The 23,351-nt window shown below is 41.0% G+C and overlaps 1 protein-coding gene across 6 annotated transcripts in view; it reads left to right on the top strand.

Moving 5' to 3' along the window:
• Pde8b (phosphodiesterase 8B) overlaps nucleotides 1-23,351 on the top strand; it is a 241,082-nt gene that overhangs the window by 43,437 nt on the left and 174,294 nt on the right. The gene's annotated exons all lie outside the window — the stretch shown is intronic.

The following is a 23,351-nucleotide window of genomic DNA, read 5'->3' as shown; positions in this document are numbered from 1 at the left end:
CCAAGGGAGTCTCAAGCCCAGGTACCCAGCCCAGGATTTGTGAATGAGTAAGAGTGTTTGTGTTTTGAGACAGAGCAAGGATAGGAAGAGGAGCAGGGTGGAACCTGTTGTCACTTTAGCCTTTCTCTCTTGGGTTGGCTGCATCCTGGACAAATTGAGAGATGCCGCCCCTAAGTGTAGATTGCCAGCGGAGACACAGCTAGGGGACATGGTTTGCGGTGCAGTGCAGCTGTCTAAAGATGCAGATTCTGCACATACGTCTGGTCCTTCAGGAGGCTGAAATTGTGAGGAAGTGGGAAAAAAATGCTTACACGATTAAAGCAGTCACTAGGTATTTCTTAATGGCAGATGAAAATGGTTATTTTATTAGCACCTTCCTATACGTTCTCAAAACGGATCTCATTATGTCAGTCTGGACACTGGGCTTCTTTATTGCTTATAGCAAACAAAATGTCAGTGGCACTTCCACTGTACAGAGGAAAAAAAAAATTCAACTCTGTGACTTTTGATGTTAGCTAGATGCAGCTTTTGCACAGCGAGATTTCCAGGAGCCACTCCGTGATTCCTTGAGTGAGACACATCGCGTATTTAATCGTTAAAAACTTCAGCAGCAGACCTAATGTGAGGGGTCGCCTGGTCTTGATTGGAGGAAGTCAGGGCACGCTGGAGCCAGGGGAAGGAAAGCGTGTGCCGGCTTCAGGCTGAAGACCAAACGCTTCTTCTCATGAACTGACTTTTTAAGGAGAAAACAGCATTTTGATTTGCAATATGAATCTTAACTGATGTTTGTAGTTGCAGCGCTTCTTTGGTAATAATCATACTGCTAGAATAAAAAATACTATTTATTGAGCACCTACTCTTTACCAAAAATAAGCTTTTTGAAATAGAATACTAAAAAACTCGAGATCTGGATTCATGAAAGTACAATGTATAATTACACATTTGTTACAGAGGCCTGTGCTGAGTACTGTCCTTTGTCTCCTTCTCCACCTCCTGCCACTAGTTCTCATAGAGTTAGCTTTAGGAACAATTTCAAGGGATTAAAATGCTATATTTAGTGACAGCATTAAATTGGGTTATATTGGGATATTAATAATAAAGACTATCTCTTTCTCTTGTTGAAAAGAAAATTTGAAAACTTGAAGCAGTAGTTCAGAATGGTGGCCACTCTTGAACTCTGTGTATTTTAGGGGGGGGGATGCTCAAGGGAAATTGTGTATTTTTGCCCTTTAGAGTAGCAAAGATCTCATTTTAGCACTTGGCAACTCTTGGTACTCTGTTTGTTTAGTGAAAGAAAAAAAATGAGTGAACCCATTCTTTGTGTTTTAATGCTTCCTTCAAGAGGTTACTTAGATTCCAAATGCAGTAAAAACGGGGAATGGGGGGAGTGATTTTTAGCAGCGAGTATAAATTTGTATAAACCTCATTGCTACTTGGCTTACATATTAAATGGCTTGACCCGGGAAGGAATTTATTCCACTTTGCTTTATCAAGAAGATTCCCAAATAGAAGCTTAATTCATTCCAACCAAGCTACTCCTTCAGGGATTCAACATTAGTTTGGATTGCATAGATCTGAGAAATTAGATATTTGAAATTAAATTTGAGACCAGAGGTACACAAAGCATACAGAATTTTTAATCACAGAATTACCCTAAAATATTTAATAGTATTCTTTAGGCCTATGCTTCAGTGTTACGTTGACTTTTTCGGTCTTACAGTTCAAGGGTTCTGTATTCTTTGTACATGAGATATTTTGTAAAATCTTTACTTTCATTCCTTTTTAGAATAAGAATTCTTCTTTTGCCTTAAGAGTTTGAGATAGTTGCTAGCCACATGGTTCCCCCATCCCTTTCTAAAATTCTTACATAGAAAAATAAAATCTTTGCCCCTTAGTCCTATTTAAATGGTGGTGGTGGGTTTCAATAGTTCTTTTTCTTCTTGTTGTAATCAATTATGCACCATATCTTCATTATCTCCTTGGCTTTTGGAATTCCCCAGAGTGCAAAATGTGTGCCAATCTCTTTTTTTTCTAGCAATAATTCATTTCATTAAGCTTTTAGAATGATGAAGCATTATGATGTCAAACATGATGTCAACAGGAACCTTCTTGAATACCTAATTGGCAAAAGAGATTATAAACATTAATAATTCATATGCAGTACAGTGATATCACATGGGTTTCCGTTTCTGGTAAGAAGTTAGACTTGTCTCCCAATTGCTGCAAAAATGCAACTTCCTAGCAATTTGCCTCTCTCTTGCTTGCCTTTTAAAAAAATAGTACTCCAACAGGAGAATCCTGCAGGATGCTCACTCCTGATAATGTGCCAGTTTGGGAACTCTTCAGAAATCCTTGGATGAGACGGTTGAACCTTTTCCTGGGAAGAATGAGGGATCCTTATAAATCTTTTCTCATACCAGCTGTTGCTACTTGGGATCATCGGGGACCAAGGAGCCAGTTGTAGAATAGAGTATTGATGGTACAGTCAACTTGTAGTAGCTCTTGTATAGAAGAACCATTTTCCAGATGAGGCATAGGAGGTTATTTCCAAATGACAGTACTGATAGCCAGCATTGCCAGCATCTCCGCTTTCCTCCATACAGTGTACTCATTTATCCATTCAGCCAGTATTTGTGCCAGACTCTGTTGTGGCTACTTAGGTTTCAAGACTATGGATGAGATTTGGTAAACAAAGCCTAAGGAGGAGGGTGGAATCTTGCAAGAGGGTAAGTCTAAACCAGTTACTACTGACTTCTACCATATCTGTTTCATGGCGTGATAGAGGATAATCCTGAGTTGACTCTATAGACAAGGGAGATAAACAGGTGCTTTTCTGACATTATAGCAGGTAATTAATGAGTTTTTGGAGGAGGAGGTGGAACTATTTTTTGAAGTTGTTTTGTGCTTGTTCTCTAAGTCAGTATTCTCAAGCTTCAGTATACACCAGAGTCCCCAGGAAGACTTGTTAAAATACAGACTGCTGGGCTCCACTCCCAAAGTCTCTGATTTAGCAGGCCTTGAGGGGGCCCTGAGAACTGGAATTTCGAATGAGCTGCCAGAAATTGCTTGTATTGCTGATCTGGAGATCATGTCTTGAGCACCACTCCTTCTAAGCGAATTAAATTGTCTTCTTGGCCAGATGAAGTGGGTGGGTATCCTCTAGGAGAGAGTGTAGTAATCGTAGACTGCTTTCATCTTTACTTTTGTATGGAAAACCTACATCTCCATCTATGAGGTCCAACTCTAGGCCTCTGAAGTTGGGTGGAAAATCTGTAGGAGGGGAGAGTGCTGGATGACTAGTCCACTTCGGTCTCTTGATGGTCAGTTTTCCCAAGGATCCTCCTGGGTTTGCTGAAGTCTTGTGTTTCCAACTCATCCCTTTACCTGCCTCTGCCCTGGAAGGACACCATCGGCACCCTGGGAAATTACAGGGCAAGGGAGAAGCCAAAAGCAGGCTGGATGTCACTGACAGGTGTTCTGTCCTCAGCTCTCAGAGTTCTTGCAAGTCCTTTCACCATTAGTTTTTGTTTTAAATGGAGCATAAAGTTCAGTAAGCTCAAGAGATTCCTGCATGTTGCTTTAGTAAAACCCAGGTTTATCTCTTGCCGTTGCACATTTTTATCACAATTTTGCCACTTCCTTCTCCCAGGTCATTATTTAGAAGCGGTGGGCATGTTTTCCTACATTTTATTGCCTTCTTTAATAGTTACACTAATTTTTAAGGAAATCAGGTAATTCTTCATTTTGACTCCATTAAATAAGGCAACAAACCAGAAACTGACAAAGTATAAACTTCTAGTTTTTCAGAGGTGAGACACTTTCTCCTGAAATTCTACCCTGTTGACCATGAGGCGGGGCTTGAGCAGCAGCATGACAGTAAATGGGAGAGAGCAGGGCAGATTCTGTGGCTCCAGATTGGCGCTGGGTGAAGGCCAGGAATCCAAATAGGAAGCAGTAAATGAGCCCCACAGAACCAGGAGAATGACAGAGTCCAGAGTTTGGAAAACTGGCAGAGTTGACAGGAGCAGGTAAGAACTCTGGCGCCAGGTGGGCAAGGAACATCTAGAACTCAGCAGTCCTGAAGGGTGACAGCTACTGAACCAGCTACTGAGGGTGACAGCTGCTGAGCCTTTTCAGGCACGGTTTATAAATTTTACAAGGTAAATAAGGTGGATATAATAACACTAGCTATTATTTAAATACTGACCAAAACTGGGCCCTTTATTTACATTGTTTCACCTAACCTATAGTATTTTACCTGATCTGCTATGGTTATAGATTATTTCCACTTTTAAAATGAGGAAAGTAAGGTTGTAGGAGGTGGAATAAATTGCCCAAAGTGAGAATTGAAAAGTGACTGCAAGATTTTCTGCATCCTTGAGCCTGGCATGGTGGCACCTACCTGTAATTCCAGCACTTGAGGAGGCTGAAACAGGAGGATCACAAGTTCAAGCCCCGCCTGAGCCATGTAATGATTTAGCAAGATCCTGTGGTGACCACTGAGCTTCTTGCCTCTCACCCTTGATCCAGCTTGGTAGGTGTGGTGGGACTGGGCACCCGTGGGCACACAGCCCTAAGGCCCATCTGTGGCTGGTGCTGGGGTGTAGAGTTATTTAGAGCAGAGGTGTTCAGCAGGTTGGGGCAGCGAGGCAGTGGCTTTGCAAATGGGGTTTTCTCGTGTCCATACCCACTGCCACCATTCTATTAGATTGGAGAATGTACAGTGTGCACGAAATCCAAGATGCCTGAGTACCCATCTTATTTTCACTCAGCATAGTGTTGGTACTTTGTAAGTGTGATACGTAGAGATGTTAGCTGCTGAAATTCTTACAGCTGCCATTATTCCTATTTTGGTAAATACAACGAGATTTTGGTTATTTGGATATTTGTGAAGCATGACATTATTTTTTTTTTAAACTGGAAAATGTATCACACACTTTTGAGTAGATTGATTTGGCCAATTAAGCTGACTGAGTTTATAAAGAGATGTGTTATTGGGAAGATGTGAAAACCACTGCCAGGGATAGGGGTTGGGCCTGTTACAGCTGAATTTCGAAGGAGACAACATGGTGGAGTCCTGCCTGTCAAAGGCCTGTGCTGCTGGCTCTGTGCGAGGCAGAATTTAAAGTTCAGAGCTTTGGTGTTATCTTGAGAGAGTTCTTGGTGGAATTCTTTGGTTCCCCTATAACCGGGAGCCTGGATCTGTAATTATGCTCAGAATGGTTTTGCCTATGCTCTTCCGGTTTATTTATCGGCGTTTCAGGTGATGTCGAATGCAGAATCTTGTTTGGAAATGATACACTGTAAATCTAACAGACCTGTTTTCTCTCATGAAAGTATCATGATTAGCTCCAGGGCCCCAGCTGCCTGTGTGTCACACTGAACACTTTTATAGGAAGATACACCAGAGACTTCTAAGCAGCCTCTCTCTCATACAGGGTAACATAAGAAAAAAGTGTGTTTTTTAACATCAGAACCACAAATAACATTCAAGCTTCAGAACTGGAAGGTGATGGCAGCAGTTCAGGCCAGGTAGGGCTTTTGTCTTTACTAGGGCTTCTGTTGAAGCCAGAGCCGTGGCCAAGGGAGAGAAGAGGACATTGGTGAAGGCCGATGGGGACCCGACAGCCCACCCTCTCCCATGGGGGTCCTGCTCACTTACAGTTTTAAAAACTCATCCACAGTCTTGCCTGAGAAACTGAGTCACTTTGAGGAAAACAGAAGCCACCAGTAGTGTTTTGAGCTGAGCCTTCGTTGGAGCTAGAAGTCTGACTTCTCCCACCATCAAAAGAGCATGCTGCTCAAAAGTGTGATGGTCAGATATAGCCAAATAGCTGGGCAAGCGCTTCCCCCAGAGTGCACCAAGTGTACACTCAAGTGTGTGCCCATGTGCACACACACATAACTTTGTAAGGCACCCAGTTGGTCCTGGGAAAGAATGTTCATATAGAAACAATGTTATATGTGGCATTTAGGTTTCTGGGTTATCCAAAGAAGTTTTTAACCCATCATGTGGCTGAGATATGGTTATAGTGTTGAAACAGTGCTGCCATGAGAGAAACATAAAACTGAATTAGAACTTGTTACTTCCCTACTTGTGTCCTTTGAGACAAGTGGGTTCAATTAGAGGGTCACGAAGCAGGTGAGAGAGCTTGGGAAGCCCTTCAGGGAGTAGTGATGGGGAGGAATAGTTATGGGAAGTGAGCCTTGGTGTTCTGGGAAGGTGAGGGGCTCAGGGGGTGTTGTTAACCCTGCAGTGCTAGGGAGGGGGCTGAGGTACAGGGGCCTCAAGTGGCTTGAGCAAGGTCAAGGTCACACAGCTAGGGACTCACAGTTATAGCTGCCTCTCTTCCCTATGGTAAATAGGAGTGTGGCTCATTTCTTTAAGACCCTTACTTTCTGTTCCATCTACAAATATTTCAGGATGTATTTTTATGAATTACAAGAACTCTCAGAAAATTGCAAAATCATTATACATGAAAAGAATTAATGACTACTTAATCACACTTTTCTAATTGTCTTATTAGTTATTCTTTTATGCCTACTGCTATCCAGATAAGGCCCTCTCATTTCAATTAGCTGATATTTTTCTTAAGTCTCTCTTAATCACTAGGTTCCCTTCTTTTTTCTTTTCTCCATTTGGAATTTACTTGTTGAGGAACCAGGGTTGTTTGTCCTGTGGATTTTTCCCCACTCTGCATTTTACTTGATATATTCCTGTGGGGCATCTAACATGGGTCCTTGCCTTCTGTGTTTGCTAGAAGCTGGTAATTAGAGTCAGAGGTTTGATCAGATTAATGCTCAGCTGTGGAGGGTGGGGGTGGGGTAAAATACCTCTTCGATGACGTTGTAGTCTCACCCCAGGAAACACAGTAGTAGCCTGTTCTCTCTGCTGCTAACCCTCCTTACCGCCATCGGTGATTAGGAGTTGTAAAATAGTGATATTCTTGCCCCGTCATTTCATCTTCATTTATTAGCTGGAATGTGAGCTAGAAAGAGAAACTTACTTTCACCAACTAGTTGGTTTCCTGGGATACAGTTTTTATAGGAAAGACAGGTTAAATACATGCATCTTTCCTGTTATTTTCAGTTTTCAAAATACAGTAATGAGTTGATTCCCCAGCCTTCTCCTAAGGTGACAAGGAGTTTTCTACTTGTTTATTTACTTATCATCACTTTGAACCCCGTGGCTTCATCCATATATGTGTTAATGTATTGTGTGTGTACTTACTGTCACTCAGATCGCTCATTTTCTGACTAGAGAGACCTATTTAATTTGTGAGGCACTTTGTTTTTCTTTTTTATCGAAATAGTTTCTACTAGGTTAATTGTTTTTTCCTTATTCCTAATACCTCCTCTGCAGATTAGGGTAAGCTGGCTGTCCCAGAGGTGGAGGACATCTTGGTGTCCACCCTGCTACCCCCAGTCATCCAAGGCCCCAAATGATAGGCAGCCTTTGAGAGGAACCATTTCCCAAGGCCTCCTGCAGCGCCTTGCCTATAACCTTCATGGCTACAAAGAGCGATCTGGGGTGAAGGGAAGGTGCTCGCTGACCTGGGCTTGTGTTCCACCTCTGTCCTGAAAAGATTTTGTGACCTTGGAGAATACGTACAAGCCCTTCTCATGAGGCAGGAGCAATACCCTGCTGAGTGGATTAGTTTAAGTATGACAGATACAGTCTTCATAAATCTTCAGGTTCTTAGCAGTGTGTGTATGTGCATTTCCTGCCTCCTACTAAGCACGGCTCTAGGTTGGGAGGGAATAAAAACAAACCAAGTCTAGCCCTCCCTCTCAGGAGCCAATCGTCTGTGGCCAGTGCTGAAATCCTTGGTGAGGTGGTGGTGTATTGCCTCAGGGTTGGCTGGGTGGCAGGAGTTAGGGGTTAGGGGTTGTGTTCTCCCAGATGAAGCATCCTACTGGGGTGCATAAGGAGTGGGAGCCTGAAGAGACATCACCAAGGGCAGACACTACCCAGGCACAGATGCCATCAGCGGAGGGGCTTGAGGGCAGAGAAAGGTCAGGTTTTCTAAGCTTGGAGTTCACTGCTGCCAGATGCGGAGGGTCCAAGAGCCTCTTAGGATGAACACAAAGTCTGCTGGCACTGCAGGTTGAGGTGCCCTTGGGTGATGTGGATCTCGGGCTGCAGACCTGGCTTACCTGGGCTTGTAGCTCTAGAGTGGTGCTGTTGTGGAATCATATTTTTTTTTAGAAAATGTAAAAAGAAATAGAATCAATTTTAAGAAACATGCAAACAATATATTAATATTATCATTTTGCCATATATTTGATATTAAAAATTTAATGAGATAGTTTACATTCTTTTTTTAAAAAATTGGAACTAATGAAAGTCTTTGCAATCTGGAATATGTGTCATCATTAGAGTGCATCTCAGTATAGACTACCAAGGGCCTAATGACCAGACAAGTAGCAACTGTAATGAAAAGGAAGGAAGAAAGTAAAACTTTGGATTCAAACTCTACATCAAGCAGTCTCAACTTGTCGTTGTAACTTGACAAGAAGTATAGCCCAGAAGTTGTGTTGGTTAGGTCTCTTGCTTCTGTTTCTGCCAGTTCTCCTTTGAGTTATATATGGCTAGAAGTCTACAAACTACATCTTCCACCCACTTAGCTCTGTGACTTAACTTCTCTAAAGTTCACTGTCTTCCTCTGTATGAGGGAGATTGTAAAAGTTCCAAACTCAGCATTGCTGTGAACCTGATACAATTAATATATGTGTCACAGTTAGCATTGGACAGAATTCTCAGTAAGTGTTGCTTGTTTCAGATAACAATATGTAAGCCAATTTTGAAGACTTTTCATTTAATATTTTTTATTATGGAAAAGTCCAAATATATACAGAAGTATAGAGAAGAGTATAATGAAACTTCATGTACACAACACCCAGCTTCAAGAGTTTCAAAATCAAGCCCACTTTGTATCGATACCACCCACATTCCCCCTACTCTGGGATTATTTTAAAACAAATCTAAAACATCCTATTATTTCAGCTATAGCTATTTCAGCCTGTAACTCTACAAGATAAGAACTGTTTTAAAAAAACTCACATGACTGTAATACTATTAGCACACTCCTAATTAAAAATAACTCCTTAGCATTATCAAAACTTGTATTTTTCTTTCCTTTTCTGGGGGGGTTTAAATCATCTTTAGAGTAGGATTCACCCCTTGCAGTTGGTTGATATGTTTTAAAATCATCTTTTAAATGACAGGTCCCCCTTTCTCTTCTTTACAGTTTGTTTGTTAAAGAAATCCTGCAGTTTCCCACAGTCGATTTTGCTGATTACTTTCCTTCAGGGAAATTTACCACGTCCTCCTGGCCCCGGGTCCTGGTGGTTAGACCCAGAGGCTTGATCGAATTGCACTTACTTAATTTGGGGGTGGGGGGAAGATGACTATAGGTAGTGTTGTCCACTAGGAGGCACATTATATGCACCCGGCCGCCTCTCTTTTTGTGATGTTAGCAGTCATTGCCAACTTTTGCCTAAATTCCTTAAATCCTTTGGGTTGCAAAAGCTGTATTGCTCTTTCTACAATACTTCTGGAATGATTCTTTTTTTTTTTTTTTTTTTAGTCCCAGGGATCAAACTCGGGACCTTGTGTTTCCGAGGCAGGTGGCGGAACCACTGAGCTAAATCCCAGGCCTGGAATGATTGTTTAAAGAGAAACTTCCTTTCCTCAACTGTTTGGTTACTCTCATGTGTGGTTTATATGGGAAAGGCAGGATAAATGCTTGCTTCATTCTTCTCTTCTTGGTACTAATTCTCAAAATGAGCTAGTTCCACAGCATTCTCCAGAGAGGATCCCAGATGTGTTTAGTGTTATGTACTTATCAGTTTATAAATATTCAGCGTGTTCAAGGCCACTGCTGTACTAGCCATACTGATGCTTGGCTGTCCCGTCTTTCTGCATGTTGGTCCTGTGTCCTTTTTATTGTCCCTCATAATGTTCTTAGAGTTCTCCTTTTAAGGTCTGACACGATGTTTCAGGTTTGTTGTTTGTTACCTGTCTCTGATACACAACCAGTCATTTCTCCCAAGAACCTAATTCTTTTCATTGTGAAATGGGATTACAGTCATGCTCTCAGTAGTGGTATTCATTACTGGTTGTAATTTCTGGAATTTGAGTGGGCATAGTCAGGGAATAAATACTTTTAAAGATAAAAATGCAACATGAGTTTATACTTCTAGTTCAGATTTAAGGCTAGAAGACTTTTCTTAACTTCATCAGTGTTGGATTTGTTTTCTTTATTTTCTTCCCCATGATTTAAGTGTTGGTTCTTAACATCGTGATAATTCATTTGTTCTATCATATAGCACACATCTCAGAATAACAGTGATGAACAGTACTTCATGATCAGTATGATCACCTAAAGCAGTTTATTTTTTTCCAATTTAATTTTTGATGTCAGGATATATCTCACTAGGGATTAACAGTCAAATTACTTAAGTAATTTGAATCAGAACTTTTTGTGTGGCTTTTCTACTAACAATGGAACAGTTATTGCTAAACTCAAGACAGGTTTATTTGTTTCATTTTACTTTTGATTGTTTTGTAAAGCTTGATTATGTGCCATAAAAGTGTAAATTATTTACTTTCCAAAGTAAAATATGTATGATATATTTACAGAAGTTCAGATTTTATCACTGTCTCTTATGTTCTATACTCTCGATTGTACATAAATTTAGATTTGTTTTAAACACACACAAACGCGTGTGTGTCTTCCATAGGTTAGATGTGTGGTAGTATACTAACTCTCTTTTCTGCATTTTCCTCTTTTCACTTTCTGTGTTCTGGAGATTACTCCACTGCAATACGTAAAGATATCTACATTTCTTTTATGACTGCATAGTATCCCACGGCATGGCTGTATTATGATTGTGCAGCCAGTTATTTTTTGGATTATTTTGTTTAATAGTGAAATGTTTTCTAGAAATGGGATACTTATCTGTTTAGGGCACTGACTTCTGACATCCTGTAGAGACTCTCACTTGGTCCTTTGGTTCTCTAGGAATTAAAAAACAGTGATACGGTTTTAGTTTAAGCTTAACATCTCTAGTAGAGATTCTCTGTGAGTCGAGCTGACTCTTAGCTGCCTTTCACCCAGCTGTAGTTTGGTTTTTGTGGTCCCTGAGTTTTCTAAAGCAAGTGTCCTACCCATGGCAAATAAGCTGAGCATCCTAATTCTCCTGTCTTGATTGTGGCAACAAAGTGGTTTGGGGAGAACAGTGACTGGATTTTTGTTTGCGCCGGTGTCTTTGCACTTACTTTAGACTTCTGTGTGTTTACCCTAGTGTGACAGCCAAGAGTGCTGCAGGGACACTCAGCATCACTGCTAATTTAAAGAACTTCCTTGAGCATTTCTGAGAATTTAGGGCATAACAGATGCCTTATCTTAAGATTAATCATCAAAATCAAAGTTCTTTTTTCCACATTAGAAATGCAGTGTGTGGATGTGTAGTCTTTTGCATGTTTGAAAAATCTCATTCTGTCCTTGTAATAGAATCAAGTATCTGATCTACGAAGATACTTTCTCCCAAGGGTTTTTTTAAATGTTCAGTAGTATTGGTAGAGTGATTTTTTTCATTTTCCTTATACAGATGTATCAATTTTATCAACTATTAATACTTACGGTGGCTTCTTGGCTCACAAATGTTATATATGAGTGAGTGAAATACTGTGATAAAGTTGGATGGAGAAGAGGAAGAAAGACCAGGAGAAGCAGGGACACCAGTAGAAGAGAACAAATATGAATCAGAACGGGGAGAAATTTGGGAAGCACAGATGGGAACTGAAGGATGCAGAAAGTACTATAGAGTGGATGTGTGCCTATGTGTGTGCAAATGAGGTATTTTTGGAAGAGGAGTAACAAAATTGTATCACTAAGGATGGAAGGTAGTGTTTAAGCTATCATTTTAGGAGGAGGAAGCAAGATTGGGGTAAAACATGTAGGAACTTTGGGGCAAACTAATTCAGTCCAAAAAATATTTGTTGAGTGTCTAAGCATCAAACACCTGTGTTAGGCTTAGAAATATAAGGATGAACAAGATGCTCACCTCCCTAGAGAAGTTTATCTTCTAGTTGGGGTGAGAGAATAACATTCAGAAAGACATTGATCTGTTGCTGTATGACACATTGCCACAGACTTAGGGGTTTAACACACATATTTATTAATTTCTATGGATTGGGAGTCCAGACATAACTCATCTAGGTCCTCTACTTCAAGGCATCTTCTAAGGGTACAGTAGAAGTGTTGGCTAGGCTGGGTCTCATCTGAAGGCTTGGCTGGTGAAGATCTTCCAAGCTCATTTATGTGGTTGTTAGTAGGATTCAGTTCCCTAATGGCTATTAGATTGATGCCTTTAGCTCCTTTCTGGCTGTTGTCAGGAGGTCACCCTCTATTCCTTGCCGCACTGGCCTCTCCAATATGGCGGCTTACCTCGTCAGAGTCAGAGGGAGAATTGGCCCACCATGAAGTAAGATGGTAGTCACGGTCTTATGTAGCCTATTCTGGATGTGGAGGAAGGAGTTGCTCAAGGGCTTGAATTCTAACAGGTGGGAATCACTGAGGGCTGTGATTGAGCCTGCCAACTGCAGAGCTGTTTACTATAGTTATATAATGTCAGAAAGGTACCATTCCATGGGAACAGAAAGGAAGGCCATTTGACCCTTCCTGTTGGATTTCCGCCTGACATGGAAATGGCTCCTCAAACAATGCAATGTCTAAAGGTCTGAGTGTGACCTTGGAGGACAAGTACAGATTAACTTGTATATAGATGGCATGAGGAAGTTCCCTTCTCTCCCCCGGAGAACAGCATGAGCAACATCAAGGAGGTGAAGTAGGATGGTCTGTCTAAGGACCACCCAAGATGTTCAGTGTGACGATACATGGAAAATGTGTAGAAGAGCCAGAAATGGAGAAAATGAAAAGCAACGGCCAGATTTGGGGGTTTCTCCTTTGCCAGGGTAAAGAATGAGGGCTTTATCAAGGGGACACAGAGAGGAAGCTAAGCAGGAGAATGACAGAGGTAGAGTTGGGGTTTACTGATGTGGAAGACTAATGTTAGCAATTTTAATAATAACTCAGGGCCCTGAGGAAGGAGGCCTGTACTAAGGCAGTAGCAACAGAGACAAGGTAATACATTTTCATTTTTTAAATTAGGAAGTTATTTGATGTTTGGGTAAAGTAGAAGGGGAGATAAAAATAGCCTGGAATGATATTCAGGTGTGGGCTCAGTTTCGGGAGAGCATTGTTGTTGGAATTTAGTGGAAGGAGGAGATGGCAGGAAAGGAAAATGTGAAGGGAGAGAGCCATAAGTGTTCATGTAAGTTTGTAAATTAAGTGATTGATTACAGGAAAGCTTAACTCAAAGTGTTCCGTACAGTGCTCTGTTCTCAATATAATCGATGTAACTATGTAAATTTACTTTCTAGTTAAACCATATGCTCCACTGGTAGAAGGTAGAGTTGCATATTGAATTCATTTTTCTTGCAAGAAATTTAGTATCAGAATAAGTTTAGTAAACATAGAGCAAAGGTAGACAGCCCATCTGTCTACCAGTTCTATCTAGTGCTTAGAAAATCGTAGTCTGGCACTTGCCTACAATAATACTACAGAATACCATTTACTAGATATACAGAGTCATATGACTGCCCTTTTTAAAAAAATTGAGATCTAACTCATAAAACATAAAATTCACCATTTTTAATTGTACAGTTCTTAGTTTTTAGTATAGATGCTCCACAACTTCAGATGTGTCATGACCCCAGCAAACCCATCATACCATGAAAATATCCTTAAGCCAGAAATGCGCTTAATACACCTAACCTCCAAAACATCATAGCTTAGCTTAGTTTGCTTTAAACATCCTCAGGGGAAAATCATCTAACACAAAGCCTATTTTATAATAAATGGCTGAATGTCTCCTGTAGGCATACAGACTGGCATTCTGTAGACACGATGGGCTATGAAAACACAAAACACAATAACCTGAACTCTCTGGCCACAATGCTCTGTAGAGGGTCAGTTGTTTTCCCTTGTGTATGTGAACTGCTGCTGCTGCCCAGGATGGTGAGAGAGTATCATACTGCAGAGCCCTAGCCCAGGAAACAAAGTTTGAAGTTTGGTTTCTGTTAAATGCATATTGTTTTCACATCATTGTAAAGCTGAAAAATTGCAAATGGAACCATCATTAGTCAAGAACTGTCTGTATATTCAGTATGTTCTGAGACGATCATTACTATAAAATCCTCAAATATTTCTATTAACACAAAAAAAATCTGGTGCCTCTTAGCAGTCAGTCGTAACAGCACCCCCAGAAGCTTCTAATTTACTTTTTGTCTCTACAGGTCTTCTTGTTCTGCATTGCATATTGAGGCATGTTACATATCCTCTTTTCTGCCAAATAGTATTTCTTTGTATGGATATTTTATATTTATCCATTCACCCGTTGATGTAGATGCATGTTATTCCCATTGTTTTGCTATTATGGATAATATCACTGTGAGTATTCTTGGGTATATCCTAGGAGTAGAACTACAGATTCATAAATATAACTCTTTGAGAAATCCCCAAATTGTTCTCCACAGTGGCTGAATGATTTTCTCTTCCTCCAGCATATATGAAGGCCTCTAGTTCTCCATGTTCTTGCCAACACTTGGAATTACTTTCTAAAAAAAAAATAACCATTCCAGAGGATGTGCAGTGGTATATCATGTGGCTTGATCTGCAGTTTCCCTCATGCCTAATTCAGGGTCATTCTTAGGAATTAAACAAGAGACCATACGTGAGTCTGCAACATAAATTTTGGTCTCAGTTGTTTTCTAGATTTGAGGAACTCTCCAGAATACCTGTATTAATGTTCCTTGAAAGTTTCATTTATACTGCAGCTTTTTAGCTCAGGAGGGCAGAGTATAGGTATAGCTGCCTGGATGGGCTTCATAGGGTATGTGCCTGAGTCCGCTATAGGACCCTGTCTTAAGAGTTCTGGGATCACAGTCTAAAGGGGCCTGCTGAGTCTGTGCATTTTTAAAAGAGATACATGTTTAATATGAATGCAAAGTCCAGAGTTTAGAATCCCCTCTTGGCTCCAGTCTGGGCGATGTAGTTGAGACCTGAGGAAAAGTAAGACTTGGCCTTCAGAATCCCACTAGGTCTTCAGGATCTTTATGCATCACCTTTACTTGCCACCTCAGGTGTGCTACTGAGCATATTGCATCCAGATCTCATGATAAGAGCAGAGTGAATGGGGCACTGTTTTTACAGGTGCAGAAGCTAACATTTAGATTTGGTTCAGGAGCCTCATACTAACACAAAATTATTGGAAACACTGCTCTGGTTTGGGTCCACCGAGCCTCATCAGCCTGCACCGGCTCTTAATGTTTGTTTTGGTGATGTATAGGAAACCGTGGTAAAGAGAATCCCCCAATGGTAACTCATGCAGAATCCATGTGTACCTGTTTTTGTTTGTTTCAGTGCATTTCCACAAGCTCTTGTAAGGGCAGATACAGCTGACAGTATGGAAATCAGCAATACAACAGACACAAAGAAGAAACCAAACTTCAAAGACCCAGTTTAAAAGGAATTAGCAAGAGTTGAGGGAATGTCCCCTTTCCACATTTCTATTGTTTCTGGCTTAGATTAAATAGTATGACTTTTTTGATTGACATCAGTAGCTAAGGAAACACTCTATTTCTCTCTGGGTGATTCTTCTCTGGTTGTAGGGGAAAGAATGGATTCAGGCTTAAATGGAGGGAATTTCAAATCACCTTCTTTTGTATGATAATCAAAGAAAGCAGGCACAATAGTAATGCTAACACTGTCAGAAGGGAGCTGTGTGACAAGAGGTTTTGTTACACATCAATTCAGAATTGATTGCAGTTGTCAAAGTTGTATTATTCCCTGTCCCAGGGGAAACAGAGACCTCAGTGCATGTTCTGTGCATTCGGGAACAGTGAGATGTCCAGACTAGCAGCTGTATGAAACCCTCACTGCTGGCCGAGAGGCCCCTGGCAGGAGCTGTATCAAAAATACAGCACTGAAGCAGACAAGGAGCGAGAAGAAAGGACCTGGCCTCTCCCTCACCTCCAGTGACTGGGCAGTGCCTCTCCTGGTGGTGCAGGTGGCAGAGGTTAGCCTCCCTGGTCACGAGCAGGTGGGACAGTGGGTGTGGACAGCCATGATGGGTTGCAGCTGGAGACTGACTTTCATAGCAATCAACTGTTTTACAGTGATCATGTTTTATTTTTCAAAATTTTAGAATGTGTTATTTTAGAGAATTTTGAAAAATCTTGCAAGACAGAAAAATGTCCATTTCTCATTTTAAAAAATTCCATAGTATTTCACATTTTCTTAAGCAATACTTCTTATCTTTTAGGCGATGAGCTTCATTATGAAGTCTCCTAAACTGTCTTGTACTGGTTTCCTGTTTTCACAGTAGACTGGTGTGTATCACTGTGCTCTGATAAGTCTGAAATGGAAAGAGCCAGGCTGTATTTCAGATCGACAGAGGTGCTTTTTAAATCCCTCTTTTCTAGATTAATGTGTAGATATTTGTGAATTATTAATCAAAGGTGGTCACTTGTCTTCAAATTAGTCAAAGTGAGGTTCAGTTTAATGTCCTTTGTAGCTGAGGTTAAGGGTCATTGTGTTAGAGGATAGACAAAGCTGCTGTTATCTCCCTGCAGGCATAACTGGGAATTATTTTGCTCCACACATGAAATAAATACACCAGCTTTAGATGTTTGTGCCCACCGGGTGACCCATTTTCTCCATGTCCTGTGTATCTTCTCTTGGGTCTGGGTAAAGAGCTGGGAGGAAGGCTCTGTCTCTGATGCTATGAGGTTGCTAGGAAATGATTTTCAAAGTGCTCTGTCGTGATGCAGCCAGTTGAACTTTTTTGTGAAGTGTTGTCATGGAAACCAAGTGCATCATTGCCTGGTCTGACTAATTTATCTTTTAATGGTAAAACATTGTAATCCAGGGTTAGCAACAAAAAAATTAAAAATACAATAAAAACTTCAGTAACTTTAAAGGGAATGCCGATGTAAGTAGAAATCTTTTGAGGCAGAAGATTTGGCTGTGTTAATGGCACAGTGAAAATTCGTGTTGTGCAGTTCACGTTGATGAGGGCTTGGTTGTATGAAGTGACAGGAGCTAATCGGTTTGGAAGAAAATCATGCTTTCTCTGTGGCTTGTTGCTGTGGGGTTTTAGAACTGACCCCAGGTCCTGAGGATGTCTAACGGGGGAGGCAGCACACTTTGCCGTGGAGCTGGCAAGGTTGCCAGGTTTTGCTCTTTAGTTGGTTGCCTGGTTTCCCTTGCCCACTACTCTCGCCAGCTGCTTGCCTTGTGGGTGACTTTGGTAGCCCTCCCACACATGAGGCCTGCCTTGTGGAACAAGTTCCCTGGATTTGTTCTCTCTGCTGAGTACCCCTTCACCCCCATGGCCCTGGCTTCCTTGTGGTAGTTTTAAGGACTCTCAAAAAAGAGAAAACCTCATTTGTGCATTGAGGACAAAGCTTCCTAGCATTTTAGGGATTGATGGATGCTGCTTGTATGTTGACTAGTGGGTTACTGGGGTAAGTAAGCTTAAATGAAAGCACTTCATCAGGGTAGGAAAACTGAATTGAAAGGAGATGTAATCTTGTGTTTAGTTGTTCATCTGCCTCCATGGGATTTAGCTCTTGGGGTTTCATTCTCCATCCCTGCCCCCAGCAGCTGTGGGAGCCAGTGTGGATAGTAGACTTTTGTTGCATTGGATTAAACTTTCTCATTTGTTCTGGATCTTTCCAAAATATCCTTTATTAATATTTCTGTGTTTAATATATTTTTGAATTTTTTACACTTAAGGGGAAAAAGTTTGACTCTAGGCATAAATTCTAAGATAGATAATGGAAACAAGTCCAATTAAATCAGTATTTCACTAAGCTGGGTGTGGTGGCCCATGCCTTTAATCCTAGCACTTGGGAGGCTGAGGCAGGAGGATGGCTGCGAGCTCAAGGCCAGCCTGGGCTACATAGTTAGTTTGAGGCCAGCCTGAACTACATAGCAAGACCTTGTCTGAAAAAACAAACAAACAAAAAAACAAATCCAAACAAATGGAAGAAAACCACATATAAATGAGTATTTCATGGAGTGAAATTTAAGGCCCAAACTTATTTTTATTCTTTCATTCTGAGTATATTTCCAGAATACCTCTTTGTTACCAGGTATTTCTGGTGCGCCTATTATATCCAAAAGAATTGCCGGGAGCCAGGAGGTATGTTTAAGGGGCTGAAGGCAAAGCCCGGAGGGCATGCAGAGTAGCCACAGACTGGAAGGATGCGATTCAGTAGTTGTATTGCCTTCCCATGGCTTGCTTCTTATAACATTGGCTGTTTCCAAGTTCCGGAGTCTTGGCTGTGGCTTCTGATGACATGTGCCTGGAATTCCCATGTAACCGTCTAGTGTTGACCTTTATCAGTAAAATGGCACCCAGAACCCAGCACTGGAAGGACCAAGTGGCTCTTGATTCCATCCCATGGTGTTTTGCCTTCTGCTTTGATTCCTACTGCTTTCTACCCTTCTGCAGGCCTCGGGGTGGGAGTGGGGCCTTCTTCCCCACTTTAATAGTTTGGTTCACCCATATATATACCTGAGATTTGTCTAGATTTCACAAGCAGAGCTGAGGCAAGACTGTCATGTTCAAGAAAACTCAGGGATGACAGAAGAGAGAAAGCTGAGGGAGCGCTCAGCAACTGGACACTCTGGTTTACTCTCTGGTGGTGGAAGTTCTTGTCCAGTCTCCTGAAATGCCAGTCTGGCTTTCCCTACCCTGGACCTCTGTGGAGCAGTTTGACTTTATTTGCTCTCTGTCAGAGTCCTCCCCAAGATTCCTAGACCCCTAACGTCCAGACCAGGTGAGGAGGAAAGAGACTTTCCCAGGATATGTGGAGAATAAGTGGCCTTAGCTTTTGCCCTGGAACTCCTCCTCCTCTCTCTCTTGCTAGATGAATATTATTTAGTGTCTTCTCATTTATTTAATGGCATAATGCCTATCTCATCTAGAATTAGTGGGGATTAAATGACAGTGTGCATGCAAAGTGCTCATTATACTGCCTGGCCCTTAGTAAATGCTTGGCATCATCCTCTTATTGGAAAGCATCCCCCCCCCCGCCCCCGTGCTTTCCACCCCTGCCCAACCTGTGAGGGCCACTTTGGCTCTCCTGGCCTCAACATGACTATTGTGACCTGCACTCTACAGAGTCCTGTCATCTGTGGCTAACCCTACACCACAGGTGCCTCGGGCCCCTTTTGATCACAGAATAAACTCATGCTCCTTCCTTCCTTCTGATATCTACCTGTACATTGTGATTTGTATGTGTGCAAATGTGTATGGAACTGCAAATTGGGTAACATAAAAGTGGGGCATAGAGTAAAAATCAGCCACCTTTATCAATCTTTTAATGTATCATTGAATGGGTGAAATATTTAGGGTAATCTTTGCTGCAAAATGTGCCACACTTTACCCCCCATTTCATGTGTGTACCCCAGCATCTGGCCTTCCAGAGTGAGAACAAGATTTTCTGGGCTGTGCTTGTGCCTCTGCCAGTTAGGGTCTGTCTTGTGGCTTGAGGACCATGAGACTGAAGCCAGGACATTCATTCATTCATCCATCATGCAGCAAGTACACGTTGAGCAATTATACTAAGTGCCCACTCTGTCCTTGATTCAGGGAATACAGACAAGGTCCTGCTCTCATGAAGTTTATGCTGTTTTTCATTCATTCATTCCTCAGTGTATCTTGAAATTCTGAATGTTCATCTTATAATCAATAAGGAATAATTCTCTCATATTCTTCTCTTTTTTATTTACATTTTCATTCATTTATTTGATCAGCAGATATTGATTGGGGCCCAGTGTGTGTCAGACAATGTTTGAGACACTGCATTGCAACAGTAAAACAAAAAACAAGGATGAGAACAAAAGTTCCTGACTTCTTAAAGCTTATGTTCTAGTTGGTGGAGACCACCAAGAAAAAAATAAGTAACTAAAGCATAAATATGGTAGTTAATAGCATAATGGGGGAACCAATTCAGGGAAGGGGGTAGGAAGTAACCTAAAATAGCTTACACATATTGCACTTCATTGATTTTAAGAGGCACTTTTTCAGAAAGCATTTTCACAGTTCCAAAATTAGGATCACTTTATAATTGATAGCATTTCTTACTTTAATTGGCAGTATTTCTTTAAGTGGAGTAGCATTGTAGATGTAATAAATATGATAGTCTGCACCATGTGCCAGGTGCTAGTCTTAGCAATTAAATTAACTCATTGCCTCCTTACAACACTCTATTAGGTTGGTACTTGCTGTTGCTTGAAGGTGTCCCCCAAAGACCCCATGCTGGAAAGTTAAACCCTAATGCAACAATGTTGGGTTGGGGAGGGGGTTTAATGAGAGGGGAGTAGGTTATGAGGGCTCTGTCCTCGTGACTGTTCTTACGGGTGTGGGTTATCACAGAGTGGGCTGTTAGAAAATTGAGTTTGGCCCCTTTTTGCTCTCTGCTCTCATGCATTCCCCTAGGATGTGATACCTGCTGCTGTGCTATGACAGAGAAGATCCTCTCCAGATGCAGGCCCTTGGTTTTGGGCATCCTGGCCTCCTAACTCTGAGCCAGATACATTTCTGATCATTGTAGACTATCCAGTCTGCAGCACTCTGCTACAGCAACAAAAATGGGCTGAGACTGTACTATTATTTCCTCCTCTTAAAGATGAAGAAACCAAAGCCTAAAGAGACTGAGTACCTACTAGGAAGTGGCAGAGTCAGGTTTGGAACCCAGGGGAGCTGACCGGACTCTTAACTGCTGTGCTGTTACCAGAGAGTGTCCTGGAAGAGGACTTTTGAGATAGACTTGAAGAAGGTGAGGGAGGAAGCCAAGGGGCGATCTGAAGAAAGTTTTTCCAGGACAGAGAGTGAGTCTGAATGTGCTCAGTGTTTGGAGAGATCCACTGGCAGGCCTGTGTTCTGGGAGTGGAGTGAGAGAGAAGGCAATGAGATTGGAGAGGTTAGGGGGAGAGGTTCTACCTGCAGACAGACACTTGTGAGTCTTCAGTGTTTAGATGACACACAGAGCTGTGAACCTGGATGGAATCTCCAAAAGAGGAAGTGTGGATGGAAAAGAAAAGAGACCTAAGAACAAGTTACGTCCTGGGGTGCCCAGAATTTAGAGCCTGGGTGAATGAAGAGGAATCTAGCACCGGAGAATGAGAAGCCACTGGGAAAGAGGAAGAAAGTGTGGTGATCCTGGAGCCCAGTGAAAGAGTGCTTCAAGGAGGAAGGAGCAATCATCTGAGTCCTGTGCCACAGAGTGTTCAGATGAGATGAGCACCAGTCTTGGGCCACTAGATTTAGCAACAGGCAGATTCAGAGACAGGAATAGTTTCAGTGGAGTGGTGGAGGTAAAAAAAAAACACCTGTGTTCCGAAGTATGGAGAAAGAGTGGGGTAGAGCAATTTGAAGTAATAGTTTTGAGGGCTTTTTCTGCAAAGGAAAGGAAAAGAAATGGGACACTAACTTCTTGGGGAAGTGGTGCTCAGGTTTTCTACAGCTGTGCAGATTGTCCAGTGGTTCTGCTGTCTGCTGAGACAGGTTATGGGAGCCTCCAGCTGTAGCCTGGGGTTTGTCTATTTATCCTTAGAGTTTGCTCAGGTTGTGCTGCCTATATATATTTTTTTGTTTTTGGTACCAGAGATCGAACTCGGGACCTTGCGCTTGTAAGGCAGGCACCGGAACCACTGAACTAAATCTCCGGCCCTGTGCTGTCTATATTTTGAAGCTCATTTGTTTGGTTATCACATAATTAGTATTGCTATGTTTGTTTAGTAAGTGGACCCTTCAGAGATTATTTTGATTTCTGTTAATTTTCTTTGGTCCAAAGTTGATGCAGACAACAGCAGTGTAGCCGCTCTTATTTGATGGCTGTAGGACTTATCTTTCCCATTCTTTTACTTTTAACCTATAATTGTGTTTGAAGTGAGTTTCTCAGAGATATATAGTGGGACCATGTCTTTTTAGCCTGTTCTAACAACGTAATTGATTTGTTTAAACCATGTATATTTAATGTAATGTTTGAAATGTTTCAATTTAGATCTATAATATTTAAATATATTTTCTGTTTGCTTCCCCTATTTTTCACTTCTCTATCTCCTCTTTCCTGATTTCTTGGAGTTACTTGAATAGTTTTTACAATTCAGTTTTAACTTACTTTCTCATTGGATAGTTTTTTTTACTCTCTCATTGGATAATTTTTAAGCGAATGCTCTAGGGAGATAATATCTGTACTCATACTCTTAATTTTTGTGTCTGCTTAGGAACAATGTTCTACTGTTTCAAGTGGTATAACAAACTTTCTGGATAGGTTCTTTTGTGTTGTCTTAATATATTAGATCTACATACATTGAAAACTCCCATCAGTGTTATAACAGTTTCTTTCATCTCTTCAACATGTTTGAGAGAATTCAAGACTATTCAAGAAATAGTCTACTATAGTTATATAGAGATTTATAATTTTGTTATTCTTTCTTTATTCATGATCTCCCAGGTTTCTTTCTAGTATCCGTTCCCTTCGTTGTGAAGGATTTCCCTTTTTTTTTTTTTAAAGATTTATTTACAGGCATATAAAAGTTTTTATTACTATGGTTAATAATGTCCTCTAAAAATTACGTTTTAAAAATAACTTGATTTTTGCATATTGATTTCTGGATCTTGCTGGACTCCCCCTTTTTATTAGTGTGCATATATATATATATATATATATATATATTTTTTTTTTTTTTTTGGTACCAGGGATTGAACTCGGGTCCTTGTGCTTGCACAGCAGGTGGTGAAACTACTGAGCTAATTCCCCAGCCCCAGTATATTTTTGCAATACACAATAAATACATTCATCATGGGGAATGAGTACATGTACATATCACATCTTGATTTTTTTTATTTCCTCTTCCCCTCCCCTCCCCATCTCCAGATCCCCTTTCCATCTCCACATAGTCTTTCTGTTTCTTATCATCTTTAATTTGATTTTTAAATTATTTATATTTTGGGTTTCCATATAAGAGAAACCATGTGATATTGAACCTTCTGTGTCTGATTTATTTCACTTAGCATTGTAGTCTCAAGTTACATCAATTTTCCTACAAATGACTCAAATTTACCCTTCTTCATGACAAATTGACTCTTCTTTATGTATATATCACATTTTTTTTATCCATTCACCTGTTGGTGGATGCTGCTTCCTATTATGAGTTGTGCTACTATAAACATAGATATGCATCTATCTATAATATGATGTCTTT

This window comes from Heterocephalus glaber, unplaced genomic scaffold, assembly GCF_053883595.1.
Source record: "Heterocephalus glaber isolate CG9 unplaced genomic scaffold, H.glaber_assembly_v1.0 deba00001757, whole genome shotgun sequence".
Lineage (NCBI taxonomy): Eukaryota > Metazoa > Chordata > Mammalia > Rodentia > Bathyergidae > Heterocephalus > Heterocephalus glaber.
This window is presented reverse-complemented; position numbering and strand designations above follow the sequence as displayed.